The sequence below is a fragment of the Ornithodoros turicata genome, unplaced genomic scaffold (genome assembly GCF_037126465.1).
Source record: "Ornithodoros turicata isolate Travis unplaced genomic scaffold, ASM3712646v1 Chromosome169, whole genome shotgun sequence".
Lineage (NCBI taxonomy): Eukaryota > Metazoa > Arthropoda > Arachnida > Ixodida > Argasidae > Ornithodoros > Ornithodoros turicata.
This window is the reverse complement of record NW_026999325.1, coordinates 130,998-145,999: the sequence shown is the minus strand read 5'-3', so window position 1 is coordinate 145,999 and position 15,002 is coordinate 130,998. Positions and strand designations below refer to the sequence as shown.

At 44.6% G+C, this 15,002-nt stretch overlaps 1 protein-coding gene across 2 annotated transcripts in view; it reads left to right on the top strand.

Moving 5' to 3' along the window:
- LOC135372736 (phospholipid scramblase 2-like) overlaps positions 1 to 15,002 on the top strand; it is a 164,761-nt gene that overhangs the window by 74,496 nt on the left and 75,263 nt on the right. The gene's annotated exons all lie outside the window — the stretch shown is intronic.

Sequence of the window (15,002 nt, the reverse complement as noted above, 5' to 3'; positions counted from 1 at the left end):
AACCTGATCGAAAGTAACTGTCCTGAGCCTGGAACACGACACAACCGTCAGCATTAACAGGTGGGCAAAAAGCGAGCTCCATCTTGGAAACAACACTACACACAAAGGCTCTCACAGAAACACAGGTTCCTGTTTGCCATGTTTACATGAAATGTACCTAGCCTGATCGAAAGTAACGGTTCTGAGCCTGGAACACAACAGAACCCTCAGCATTAACAGATGGGCAAAAAAAGCGAGCTCCGTCTTGGAAACAACACTACAGTTTACACACAGAGCGTCCAAGAGAAACACTGGTTCCTGTTTGCCATGTCTACATGAAATGTACCTAACCTGATCGAAAGTAACTGCTCTGAGCCTGAAACAGAACACAACCCTCAGGATTAAGATATGGGCAAAAAAAGCGAGCTCCATCTTGGAAACAACACTACACACAGAGCCTCTTACAGAAACACTGGTTTCTGTTTGCCATGTCTACATGAAATGTACCTAGCCTGATCGAAAGTAACTGTTCTGAGCCCTAAACACAACAACCCCCTCAGCATTAACAGATGGGCAGAAAAAGCGAGCTCCATCTTGGAAACAACACTACACACAGAGCCTCCAAGAGAAACACTGGTTCCTGTTTGCCATGACCACATGAAATTTACCTAACCTGATCGAAAGTAACGGTTCTGAGCCTGGAACACAACACAACCCTCAGCATTAACAGATGGACAAGAAAATGAGCTTCGTCTTGGAAACAACACTACACACAGAGCATCCAACAGAAACACTGGTTCCTGTTTGCCATGTTTACATGAAATGTACCTAACCTGATCGAAAGTAACTGTCCTGAGCCTGGAACACAACACAACCCTCAGCATTAACAGATGGACAAGAAAATGAGCTTCGTCTTGGAAACAACACTACACACAGAGCCTCCAAGAGAAACACTGGTTCCTGTTTGCCATGACCACATGAAATTTACCTAACCTGATCGAAAGTAACTGTCCTGAGCCTGGAACACAACACAACCCTCAGCATTAACAGATGGACAAGAAAATGAGCTTCGTCTTGGAAACAACACTACACACAGAGCATCCAACAGAAACACTGGTTCCTGTTTGCCATGGCCACATGAAATTTACCTAACCTGATCGAAAGTAACTGTCCTGAGCCTGGAACGCAACACAACCCTCAGCATTAACAGATGAGCAAAAAAAGCGAGCTCCATCTTGGAAACAACACTACACACAGAGCCTCAAAAGAAAAACACTGGTTCCTGTTTGCCATGTCTACATGAAATTTACCTAGCCTCATCGAAAGTAACGGTTCTGAGCCTGGAACGCAACACAACCCTCAGCATTAACAGATGAGCAAAAAAAGCGAGCTCCATCTTGGAAAAAACACTACACACACAGTCTCCAAGAAAAACACTGGTTCCTGTTTGCCATGTCTACATGAAATGTACCTAACCTGATAGAAAGTAACTGTTCTGAGCCTGAAACAGAACAGAACCCTCAGCATTAACAGATGGGAAAAAAAGTGAGCTCCACCTTGGAAACAACACTACACACAGAGCCTCCAACAGAAACACTGGTTCGTGTTTCTCATGTCTACATGAAATGTACCTAACCTGATCGAAAGTAACTGTTCTGAGCCTGGAACACAACACAACCCTCAGCATTAACAGATGAACAAAAAAAGTGAGCTCCATCTTGGAAACAACACTACACACAGAGCCTCCAACAGAAACACTGGTTCCTGTTTGCCATGTCTACATGAAATGTACCTAGCCTCATCGAAAGTAACGGTTGTGATCCTGGAACACAACAGAACCCTCAGCATTAACAGATGGGAAAAAAAGCGAGCTCCATCTTGGAAACAACACTACACACAGACCCTCCAACAGAAACACTGGTTCCTGTTTGCCATGTCTACATGAAATGTACCTAACCTGATAGAAAGTAACTGTTCTGAGCCTGAAACAGAACAGAACCCTCAGCATTAACAGATGGGAAAAAAAAGTGAGCTCCACCTTGGAAACAACACTACACACAGAGCCTCCAACAGAAACACTGGTTCCTGTTTGCCATGTCTACATGAAATGTACCTAACCTGATAGAAAGTAACTGTTCTGAGCCTGAAACAGAACAGAACCCTCAGCATTAACAGATGGGAAAAAAAAAGTGAGCTCCACCTTGGAAACAACACTACACACAGAGCCTCCAACAGAAACACTGGTTCCTGTTTGCCATGTGTACATGAAATGTACCTAACCTGATCGAAAGTAACGGTTCTGAGCCTGGAACACAACACAACCCTCAGCATTAACAGATGAGCAAAAAAAGCGAGCTCCATCTTGGAAAAAAACTACACACAGAGCCTCCAACAGAAACACCGGTTCCTGTTTGCCATGTCTACATGAAATGTACCTAACCTGATCGAAAATAACGGTTCTGAGCCTGGAACACAACACAACCCTCAGCATTAACAGATGAGCAAAAAAAGCGAGCTCCATCTTGGAAAAAATCTACACACAGAGCCTCCAAGAGAAACACTGGTTCCTGTTTGCCATGTTTACATGAAATTTACCTAACCTGATCGAAAGTAACTGTCCTGAGCCTGGAACACGATACAACCCTCAGCATTAACAGGTGGGCAAAAAAGCGAGCTTCATCTTGGAAACAACACTACACACAAAGGCTCTCACAGAAACACTGGTTCCTGTTTGCCATGTCTACATGAAATGTACCTAGCCTGATCGAAAGTAACTGTTCTGAGCCTGGAACACAACACAACCCTCAGCATTAACAGATGAGCAAAAAAAGCGAGCTCCATCTTGGAAAAAAACTACACACAGAGCCTCCAAGAGAAACATTGGTTCCTGTTTGCCATGTTTACATGAAATTTACCTAACCTGATCGAAAGTAACTGTCCTGAGCCTGGAACACGACACAACCCTCAGCATTAACAGGTGGGCAAAAAAGCGAGCTTCATCTTGGAAACAACGCTACACACAAAGGCTCTCACAGAAACACTGGTTCCTGTTTGCCATGTCTACATGAAATGTACCTAGCCTGATCGAAAGTAACGGTTCTGAGCCTGGAACACAACACAACCCTCAGCATTAACAGATGAGCAAAAAAAGCGAGCTCCATCTTGGAAAAAAACTACACACAGAGCCTCCAAGAGAAACACTGGTTCCTGTTTGCCATGTTTACATGAAATTTACCTAACCTGATCGAAAGTAACTGTCCTGAGCCTGGAACACAACACAACCCTCAGTATTAACAGATGAGCAAAAAAAGCGAGCTCTATCTTGGAAACAACACTACAAACAGAGCCTCCAACAGAAACACTGGTTCCTGTCTGCCATGTCTACATGAAATGTACCTAACCTGATCGAAACTAACTGTTCTGACCCTGGAACACAACACAACCCTCAGCATTAACAGATGAACAAAAAAAGTGAGCTCCATCTTGGAAACAACACTACACACAGAGCCTCCAAGAGAAACACTGGTTCCTGTTTGCCATGACCACATGAAATGCACCTAGCCTGATCGAAAGTAACTGTCCTGAGCCTGGACCACGACACAACCCTCAGCATTAACAGGTGGGCAAAAAAGCGAGCTCTGTCTTGGAAACAACACTACACACAAAGGCTCTCACAGAAACACTGGTTCCTGTTTGCCATGTGTACATGAAATGTACCTAGCCTGATCGAAAGTAACGGTTCTGAGCCTGGAACAGAACACAACCCTCAGCATTAACAGATGAGCAAAAAAATGAGCTTCGCCTTGGAAACAACACTACACACAGAGCCTCCAACAGAAACACTGGTTCCTGTTTGCCATGTTTACATGAAATTTACCTAACCTGATCGAAAGTAACGGTTCTGAGCCTGGAACACAACAGAACCCTCAGCATTAACAGATGGGCAAAAAAAGCGAGCTCCGTCTTGGAAACAACACTACAGTTTACACACAGAGCGTCCAAGAGAAACACTGGTTCCTGTTTGCCATGTCTACATGAAATGTACCTAACCTGATCGAAAGTAACTGCTCTGAGCCTGAAACAGAACACAACCCTCAGGATTAAGATATGGGCAAAAAAAGCGAGCTCCATCTTGGAAACAACACTACACACAGAGCCTCTTACAGAAACACTGGTTTCTGTTTGCCATGTCTACATGAAATGTACCTAGCCTGATCGAAAGTAACTGTTCTGAGCCCTAAACACAACAACCCCCTCAGCATTAACAGATGGGCAGAAAAAGCGAGCTCCATCTTGGAAACAACACTACACACAGAGCCTCCAAGAGAAACACTGGTTCCTGTTTGCCATGACCACATGAAATTTACCTAACCTGATCGAAAGTAACGGTTCTGAGCCTGGAACACAACACAACCCTCAGCATTAACAGATGGACAAGAAAATGAGCTTCGTCTTGGAAACAACACTACACACAGAGCATCCAACAGAAACACTGGTTCCTGTTTGCCATGGCCACATGAAATTTACCTAACCTGATCGAAAGTAACTGTCCTGAGCCTGGAACGCAACACAACCCTCAGCATTAACAGATGGGCAAAAAAGCGAGCTCCATCTTGGAAACAACACTACACACAGAGCCTCAAAAGAAAAACACTGGTTCCTGTTTGCCATGTCTACATGAAATTTACCTAGCCTCATCGAAAGTAACGGTTCTGAGCCTGGAACGCAACACAACCCTCAGCATTAACAGATGAGCAAAAAAAGCGAGCTCCATCTTGGAAAAAAACTACACACAGAGCCTCCAAGAGAAACACTGGTTCCTGTTTGCCATGTCTACATGAAATGTACCTAACCTGATAGAAAGTAACTGTTCTGAGCCTGAAACAGAACAGAACCCTCAGCATTAACAGATGGGAAAAAAAGTGAGCTCCACCTTGGAAACAACACTACACACAGAGCCTCCAACAGAAACACTGGTTCGTGTTTCTCATGTCTACATGAAATGTACCTAACCTGATCGAAAGTAACTGTTCTGAGCCTGGAACACAACACAACCCTCAGCATTAACAGATGAACAAAAAAAGTGAGCTCCATCTTGGAAACAACACTACACACAGAGCCTCCAACAGAAACACTGGTTCCTGTTTGCCATGTCTACATGAAATGTACCTAGCCTCATCGAAAGTAACGGTTGTGATCCTGGAACACAACAGAACCCTCAGCATTAACAGATGGGAAAAAAAAGCGAGCTCCATCTTGGAAACAACACTACACACAGACCCTCCAACAGAAACACTGGTTCCTGTTTGCCATGTCTACATGAAATGTACCTAACCTGATAGAAAGTAACTGTTCTGAGCCTGAAACAGAACAGAACCCTCAGCATTAACAGATGGGAAAAAAAAGTGAGCTCCACCTTGGAAACAACACTACACACAGAGCCTCCAACAGAAACACTGGTTCCTGTTTGCCATGTCTACATGAAATGTACCTAACCTGATAGAAAGTAACTGTTCTGAGCCTGAAACAGAACAGAACCCTCAGCATTAACAGATGGGAAAAAAAAGTGAGCTCCACCTTGGAAACAACACTACACACAGAGCCTCCAACAGAAACACTGGTTCCTGTTTGCCATGTTTACATGAAATGTACCTAACCTGATCGAAAGTAACGGTTCTGAGCCTGGAACACAACACAACCCTCAGCATTAACAGATGAGCAAAAAAAGCGAGCTCCATCTTGGAAAAAAACTACACACAGAGCCTCCAACAGAAACACTGGTTCCTGTTTGCCATGTTTACATGAAATTTACCTAACCTGATCGAAAGTAACTGTCCTGAGCCTGGAACACGACACAACCCTCAGCATTAACAGGTGGGCAAAAAAGCGAGCTTCATCTTGGAAACAACACTACACACAAAGGCTCTCACAGAAACACTGGTTCCTGTTTGCCATGTCTACATGAAATGTACCTAGCCTGATCGAAAGTAACTGTTCTGAGCCTGGAACACAACACAACCCTCAGCATTAACAGATGAGCAAAAAAAGCGAGCTCCATCTTGGAAAAAAACTACACACAGAGCCTCCAAGAGAAACACTGGTTCCTGTTTGCCATGTTTACATGAAATTTACCTAACCTGATCGAAAGTAACTGTCCTGAGCCTGGAACACGACACAACCCTCAGCATTAACAGGTGGGCAAAAAAGCGAGCTTCATCTTGGAAACAACGCTACACACAAAGGCTCTCACAGAAACACTGGTTCCTGTTTGCCATGTCTACATGAAATGTACCTAGCCTGATCGAAAGTAACGGTTCTGAGCCTGGAACACAACACAACCCTCAGCATTAACAGATGAGCAAAAAAAGCGAGCTCCATCTTGGAAAAAAACTACACACAGAGCCTCCAAGAGAAACACTGGTTCCTGTTTGCCATGTTTACATGAAATTTACCTAACCTGATCGAAAGTAACTGTCCTGAGCCTGGAATACGACACAACCCTCAGCATTAACAGGTGGGCAAAAAAGCGAGCTTCATCTTGGAAACAACACTACACACAAAGGCTCTCACAGAAACACTGGTTCCTGTTTGCCATGTCTACATGAAATTTGCCTAACCTGATCGAAAGTAACTGTTCTGAGCCTGGAACACAACACAACCCTCAGCATTAACAGATGTGCAAAAAAAAGCGAGCTCCATCTTGGAAACAACACTACCCAGACAACACGAAACTTTATTCGGACGTCCTAAAAATGTCCCAAAGTCCGAGGTCCCAGAAGTTGCGTTCCCGGGACGTGTCCCTTGTACAACGCAGCTCTACTTGTTGTTTTTCTTTGCTGAGGAAGGCCCAGAAATGTTAGTCGGAGTGCGAAGCTGCGCGAGCTCCTCTCACTCTCCCAAGTTGTTGAGAGAAAGAGGGAAAGAGCAGATGGTGATGGTCTGATGGTAGTGAGGCCGTGAGGCGTCCGCGCGACAACGGACATCGGATCCCTGATGCCATTTGGTTTGATTGAGTTTCCATCGCATTTCCGAGCAGAATACGAAGCACCGCTGCGGTCGACATCAATCTTCTCGGTGATGTTTACGCTTGTGGTAATACCTCCTGGTGTTTGCTCACGTTATGAGGACGAGTACAGACGTGTGTGTTGCTGAAACTGATCTTTGAAAGTGGCGGGAAGGCAAATTTCCGTTGGCATGTTCTCCATGTTGGCAGTGCGTGTGCCGGCCTATAGCTTGTGAGGTACAGGCGAGAGCAGGATGGCGAGTAAGGTATGTAGCCGATTCCTACATTCGAATTCCTTGAATGTGAAATTATGTACTGTTGTTTGATTAGCAATGATCTGGTCGCTCTACACAACATTTTTTGTCCGACTCGGCGCGTGTATGAGCTTGTGTGCGACGGCGCTTGGTTGATAGGACAAGATTCCTGGAATGTGCAACACATAAATTAGGTATGGATTTTGCAAATATTGAGTACGTTTTTGCTTTGTTTCCAGGCTGCTTGACAGAAGGTCAGGGTGCTTCTTCAATGATGCCACCCTTGAAGTTCAGCAAGCGTTCAAGCAAGTTCAGCATGGTTGCACAGTGCAGGTTGCACCACGCACGACAAGGTACTGGGGGAGTGCAACACACAGTGAATCTGAAGGAGGACAGTGATGATTGTTGTATGCATCGGATATTTTTTCGTATTATTTTCTGATTGGGATTTAGTGATGCAATATTTATTGTGTGTGTTTACAGTAGTGATCTGTGATGAAGTAGGCCAATAGCAAGCTACGATGCTTGATGCAACCCTGGTTTTATACTCTGGTAAGTGCAGTGACGTTTCTGGGAGAGGGGCGGTTGGGCTATCGCACCCCCCAAAAAACAACAACATTAGTTTATGCATTGCATTTCCATTTCTCCCCTCCTCACTCCGCGCTCCGACAAAAGGGTCCACCCTCTCTCCTAGCCAATGGTCTGGATCCGCCACTGCCTTAGCTATTGAATTTCTCACTGTTATTATACATGTAAACTCGTTTGGGGAACTAATAGAGGGCAAGCGTTGATTATGTCGGAACAAGTGAGCATTTTCTGTTGTTTGATGACCGTAATCTCTTCAACAAGGTTCCTCTCAAACAGCATCGATCAGCACATGTCCTGATCGATGCTGTTTGAAAACCTCTACCATGTTGTACGCTGTAATAACAATAAGGCTAGCACCTCTGCAAAGCTGACGTGCTGTCCAGGGAAGCCCGCTTCGACTGAATGCATAACGTCCCAATAAGGACTCCCTAGAAGTCCAGTAGAAATCACAATGGACGTCCCTGTAATATTTAAGCGACATCCATCGGAGTTTCGTAAAGACGTGTTTCGGACTTTTATTGAACCAAACTCGCACATCGCTCGGACGTCCTCAACATCCGCAGAGGGACGTCCCAAAGACATTCCTCGGATCATTTTGTGTTATCTGGGTACACACAGAGCCTCCAAGAGAAACACTGGTTCCTGTTTGCCATGTTTACATGAAATTTACCTAACCTGATCGAAAGTAACTGTCCTCAGCCTGGAACACGACACAACCCTCAGCATTAACAGGTGGGCAAAAAAGCGAGCTCTATCTTGGAAAAAACACTTCACACAGAGCCTCCAAGAGAAACACTGGTTCCTGTTTGCCATGTTTACATGAAATTTGCCTAACCTGATCGAAAGTGACTGTCCTGAGCCTGGAACACGACACAACCCTCAGCATTAACTGGTGGGCAAAAAAGCGAGCTCCATCTTGGAAACAACACTACACACAAAGGCTCTCATAGAAACACTGGTTCCTGTTTGCCATGTTTACATGAAATGTACCTAGCCTGATCGAAAGTAACGGTGCTGAGCCTCCCAGGCGAAAATTTTTTTAACTGGTACCAGTTGAACTATGTTATCGAACAGGGACCAGTTCAACCGGCCCCAGATCAACCGGTACCAGATGAGACAACTGGTCCCTGTTCGATAACACAGTTCACCCAGTCCCAGTTGCAACCGGTCCCAGTTGAGACTGGGACCGGTTAGAAACCAGTTGGGCCAACTGGTACCAGTTGAGACTGGGACCGGCCAGAAACCAGTTGGGCCAACTGGTACCAGTTGATCGAACTGGTCCCTGTTCGATAACACAGCTCACCCAGTCCCAGTTGCAACTGGACCAGTTCAGAACTGGTTGCAAACCTCATTGTTGAGCTGGGACTGGTTGAAGTGGCTTCACTTTGAGCGGCCTGTTCGGACAGAGGTTAGCTTGTATGTAACTGGTGCCCCCTTGCAGAATCGCTGTTCCCAGCAACAGCAGATCCAAAGAACTGCAATGCAAAATTGTATTTTATTTGTAGTCAAACATTTCACATATTCTAATGTACATGTAGCGTAACTATAACATAATTAAATTATAGCAGTAGCTGAACTACAGAGTTACATGGAATAGATAATACTTCATGGTTGATCGGTCCCTTGCTTGACTGCCTTGTGGACATCTTGAATCATTCAACAAAGTATTTGAGATGTTCTTAATAGCACACGATGGATCGATATTTTCCTTTGAGCCCCAGCAGCAAAGGTTTCTGGAAAGTTGAAAAGGCAAAAGTGAATATGCATTCAATTGCAACATGTAATTGTGGTGTGTGCCTGGACAGTCACTCAATTTGAGCAGTCGTGGCCCCGGAAAGTACGCGAATCTCTCAACATTTCCGTTGTGCAGTAGTTGGACCTTTCAACTAAGAGATTCGCCGGCTTTCGGGGGCAATGAGTACTACTCTGCGCACTACGCTACTTCGACAACATCCGTTTTGCGAAGGATCTAAAAAACTAGAATGAACGAAAAAAAAAGCAAAAACAAAAACATGAATGAAAAAAGTTGCTGGTAACGTTAACATAAACCGGATGTTACTCGTAAAACGGCATACACTTGCAGGTGCCACGAATGTGACGCAGAACAAAGAGAAGCGGTTGTAGTGGAAGTAATATTTCTAAATGGTGCACAAGGGAAAAGCACTTAAGCATATAGTACTCACGAAATAAAGCGGTCTCCACAGTTGTAGTCGAGCTGTAATCCTACACCCACCCGCCCGGCCGCTGGCGCTCATTGTACTGTCGCACTGTCGTAACTTGCAGACAAATAAAACCAACACCTATGTCACACATCACGCTAAGAACATAACGGGCAAAAATCGCTGTACAAGCATGCTGCTAAGCAAGCGACCGTTGCACAGTAAACGCATGATTCATCGCGGGAGCAGGAACGCACAAAATACAACTATAAGAGTTCCAAAATAACTTTCGTTAACACTAACGAACTTTACCAAAAATTGAAATATGATTATTTCTACTAATAAAGTTACTTTCTGATCGTTTTTATAACTTCATCTTGCAATCTTCATATTAACCTGTCCTGGCACTGAAACCGAAACTTCCCCAAATATGTAACCTGGTCCAGTTCGAACTGGCACCACCTCACTTCCAGTTGCTACCAGTCCAGCTTGAACTGGTACCAGTTCACTTTCCAGTTGCCACCATCCCGGCTTGAACTGGTTGCACACAGTGCCCACTTGCCACCAGCCTAACTTAAGCTGGTACCAGTTCACTTTCCAGTTGCCGCCAGCCCAGCTTGAACTGGTACCTGTTCACTTCCCAGTTGCTACCAGTCCAGTTTGAACTGGTACCACAAAGTGCCCAGTTGCCACCAGCCCAGCTTGAACTGGTACCAGTTTACTTTCCAGCTGCCACCAGTTTGGTACCAGTTGGTTCCAGTTGACCACCAGTTGGTGCGAACTGGGAACGAGCTGGTACCAGTTGACTTCCCAGCTCAAATTTTCGCCTGGGCTGGAACACAACAGAACCCTCAGCATTAACAGATGGGCAAAAAAAGCGAGCTCCATCTTGGAAACAACATTACAGTCTACACACAGAGCGTCCAAGAGAAACACTGGTTCCTGTTTGCCATGTCTACATGAAATGTACCTAACCTGATCGAAAGTAACTGCTTTGAGCCTGAAACAGAACACAACCCTCAGCATTAACAGATGGGCAAAAAAGCGAGTTCCATCTTGGGAAAAACACTACATACAGAGCCTACAAGAGAAACACTGGTTCCTGTTTGCCATGTGTACATGAAATTTACCTAACCTGATCGAAACTGACTGTCCTGAGCCTGGAACACGACAGAACCCTCAGCATTAACAGGTGGGCAAAAAAGCGAGCTCTATCTTGGAAAAAACACTACACACAAAGGCTCCAACAGAAACACTGGTTCCTGTTTGCCATGTTTACATGAAATTTACCTAACCTGATCGAAAGTAACGGTTCTGAGCCTGGAACACAACAGAACCCTCAGCATTAACAGGTGGGCAAAACAGCGAGCTCCATCTTGCAAACAACACTACACACAAAGGCTCCAACAGAAACACTGGTTCCTGTTTGCCATGTGTACATGAAATGTACCTAGCCTGATCGAAAGTAACGGTTCTGAGCCTGGAACACAACAGAACCCTCAGCATTAACAGGTGGGCAAAACAGCGAGCTCCATCTTGCAAACAACACTACACACAAAGGCTCCAACAGAAACACTGGTTCCTGTTTGCCATGTGTACATGAAATGTACCTAGCCTGATCGAAAGTAACGGTTCTGAGCCTGGAACACAACAGAACCCTCAGCATTAACAGGTGGGCAAAAAAGCGAGCTCCATCTTGGAAACAACACTACACACAAAGGCTCCAACAGAAACACTGGTTCCTGTTTGCCATGTGTACATGAAATTTACCTAACCTGATCGAAAGTAACTGTTCTGAGCCTGGAACACAACAGAACCCTCAGCATTAACAGATGAGCAAAAAAGCGAGCTCTATCTTGGAAAAAACACTACACACAGAGCCTCCAAGAGAAACACTGGTTCCTGTTTGCCATGTTTACATGAAATTTACCTAACCTGATCGAAAGTAACGGTTCTGAGCCTGGAACACAACAGAACCCTCAGCATTAACAGGTGGGGAAAAAAGCGAGCTCCATCTTGGAAACAACACTACACACAAAGGCTCCAACAGAAACACTGGTTCCTGTTTGCCATGTTTACATGAAATTTACCTAACCTGATCGAAAGTAACGGTTCTGAGCCTGGAACACAACAGAACATTCAGCATTAACAGATGGGCAAAAAAGCGAGCTCAATCTTGGAAACAACACTACACACAAAGGCTCCAACAGAAACACTGGTTCCTGTTTGCCACGTGTGCATGAAATGTACCTAGCCTGATCGAAAGTAACGGTTCTGAGCCTGGAACACAACGAACCCTCAGCATTAACAGATGGGCAAAAAAGCGAGCTCCATCTTGGAAACAACACTACACACAAAGGATCCAACAGAAACACTGGTTCCTGTTTGCCACGTGTGCATGAAATGTACCTAGCATGATCGAAAGTAACGGTTCTGAGCCTGGAACACAACGAACCCTCAGCATTAACAGATGGGCAAAAAAGCGAGCTCCATCTTGGAAACAACACTACACACAAAGGCTCCAACAGAAATACTGGTTCCTGTTTGCCGTGTGTACATGAAATGTACCTAGCCTGATCGAAAGTAACGGTTCTGAGCCTGGAACACAACGAACCCTCAGCATTAACAGATGGGCAAAAAAGCGAGCTCCATCTTGGAAACAACACTACACACAGAGCCTCCAATAGAAACACTGGTTCCTGTTTGCCATGTTTACATGAAATTTACCTAACCTGATCGAAAGTAACTGTTCTGAGCCTGGAACACGACACAACCCTCAGCATTGACAGGTGGGCAAAAAAGCGAGCTCCATCTTGGAAACAACACTACACACAAAGGCTCCAACAGAAATACTGGTTCCTGTTTGCCGTGTGTACATGAAATGTACCTAGCCTGATCGAAAGTAACGGTTCTGAGCCTGGAACACAACGAACCCTCAGCATTAACAGATGGGCAAAAAAGCGAGCTCCATCTTGGAAACAACACTACACACAAAGGCTCCAACAGAAACACTGGTTCCTGTTTGCCACGTGTGCATGAAATGTACCTAGCCTGATCGAAAGTAACGGTTCTGAGCCTGGAACACAACAGAACACTCAGCATTAACAGATGGGCAAAAAAGCGAGCTCCATCTTGGAAACAACACTACACACAAAGGCTCCAACAGAAATACTGGTTCCTGTTTGCCGTGTGTACATGAAATGTACCTAGCCTGATCGAAAGTAACGGTTCTGAGCCTGGAACACAACGAACCCTCAGCATTAACAGATGGGCAAAAAAGCGAGCTCCATCTTGGAAACAACACTACACACAAAGGCTCCAACAGAAACACTGGTTCCTGTTTGCCACGTGTGCATGAAATGTACCTAGCCTGATCGAAAGTAACGGTTCTGAGCCTGGAACACAACAGAACATTCAGCATTAACAGATGGGCAAAAAAGCGAGCTCCATCTTGGAAACAACACTACACACAAAGGCTCCAACAGAAATACTGGTTCCTGTTTGCCGTGTGTACATGAAATGTACCTAGCCTGATCGAAAGTAACGGTTCTGAGCCTGGAACACAACGAACCCTCAGCATTAACAGATGGGCAAAAAAGCGAGCTCCATCTTGGAAACAACACTACACACAAAGGCTCCAACAGAAACACTGGTTCCTGTTTGCCACGTGTGCATGAAATGTACCTACCCAGACGGAAATAAAAAGCCCACGGTTGTCCACAGGATATCCGAAGCCGGACATGCGGATGTCCGTGGGATACCAACTATTTTCCGCCTGACGTCCTACGGACGTCCGAGTGGCCACCTCTCGGACATTCCGAAATACGCCCGATCAAGGACGAGCCACGGACGTGGCTACTCCGAGGGTTTTTATTGATTGTTATTACTAATTATATCCGTTCGTGCAACTAGAGCACGTGTTCACTATGAAACCACTTGCCACACTGGATGCAAATGTAAGAATAACTAGGTTTATTCTTAAAAACCTTCCAGTAGATGGAAGCAAAATAACCTCACACATCAACAGCAAATGTAAGGCAAGGTAGCAAAATATTGCGAAGAACGTAATAAGATGTAAATCAGAAAACAAAAAATTCTGAGATACATATCAAGATGGCAATACATAGATTTGCGTACAGGGTGAACCTAGAGCACCGGCGAGATCGTCGATAAGCTCACTATCATAAAAAAGAGTCCTCTGATTTGCCCTGAAGGCATCGGTAAAACTGTAGCTTTAGGTAAATGCTAATAGTACATACACATGTATAAAAAACTAAACTGTAAGGGCATAAAAACCACTGAGGTAACAAAAAGGCACATATACTGTGCCTTTTTATGGACCAAAATAACTGGACACAGTTGTCTAAAAGCTGCAGCCTGTGGCCACACAATTCCCCATTGTCACCTTGGAAAAGAATAGGACACAGAAAGGACAACAAGAAAATTTGGAAAAGATGCATCTCTCAGACAACCGTGCTTGTATAGTACACGATGCTCTTGTTTGGCAAAGATTTTTGCAACAGGTATGAAAAAACAGCATGCAAAACAGATTGCTTGTTACTCAATTGGATCTGCATGTTCACCGGTAAAATGAATGTGACAAACACAACCAATCGAGATGAATAGTTGTAAACACGACTAACTAAACTATAAGCAACGTGAAGCACTAAAACTTACGAAATTTGTGTGAGGCTTGCTAAGGCGTACAGGACATATTCCAAAATTGGAAAATTTTTATAGAAGCTGTACATAATGTCGTTATGGCACATGACCTTTGTGCGCACAGCAGCACAGAAGACTGAGTGTAAATTCGTTAACCACCAGCAAGCCCATCAAAAGGTCAATACGAACACAAAAGAGCGCTCTGCTGCAGCCTAAAAGCAAAACTGTTTGTACTTGAGGTAAATTCAAAATATCTAAGGTATAAAAGGTAGAAATCCAAATAGCTATCTAAATTACTGACTACTGTCTCTGTGGCCTCACGTCAGTAATAAGACCAGTGCCGGAATTACAGTGGTG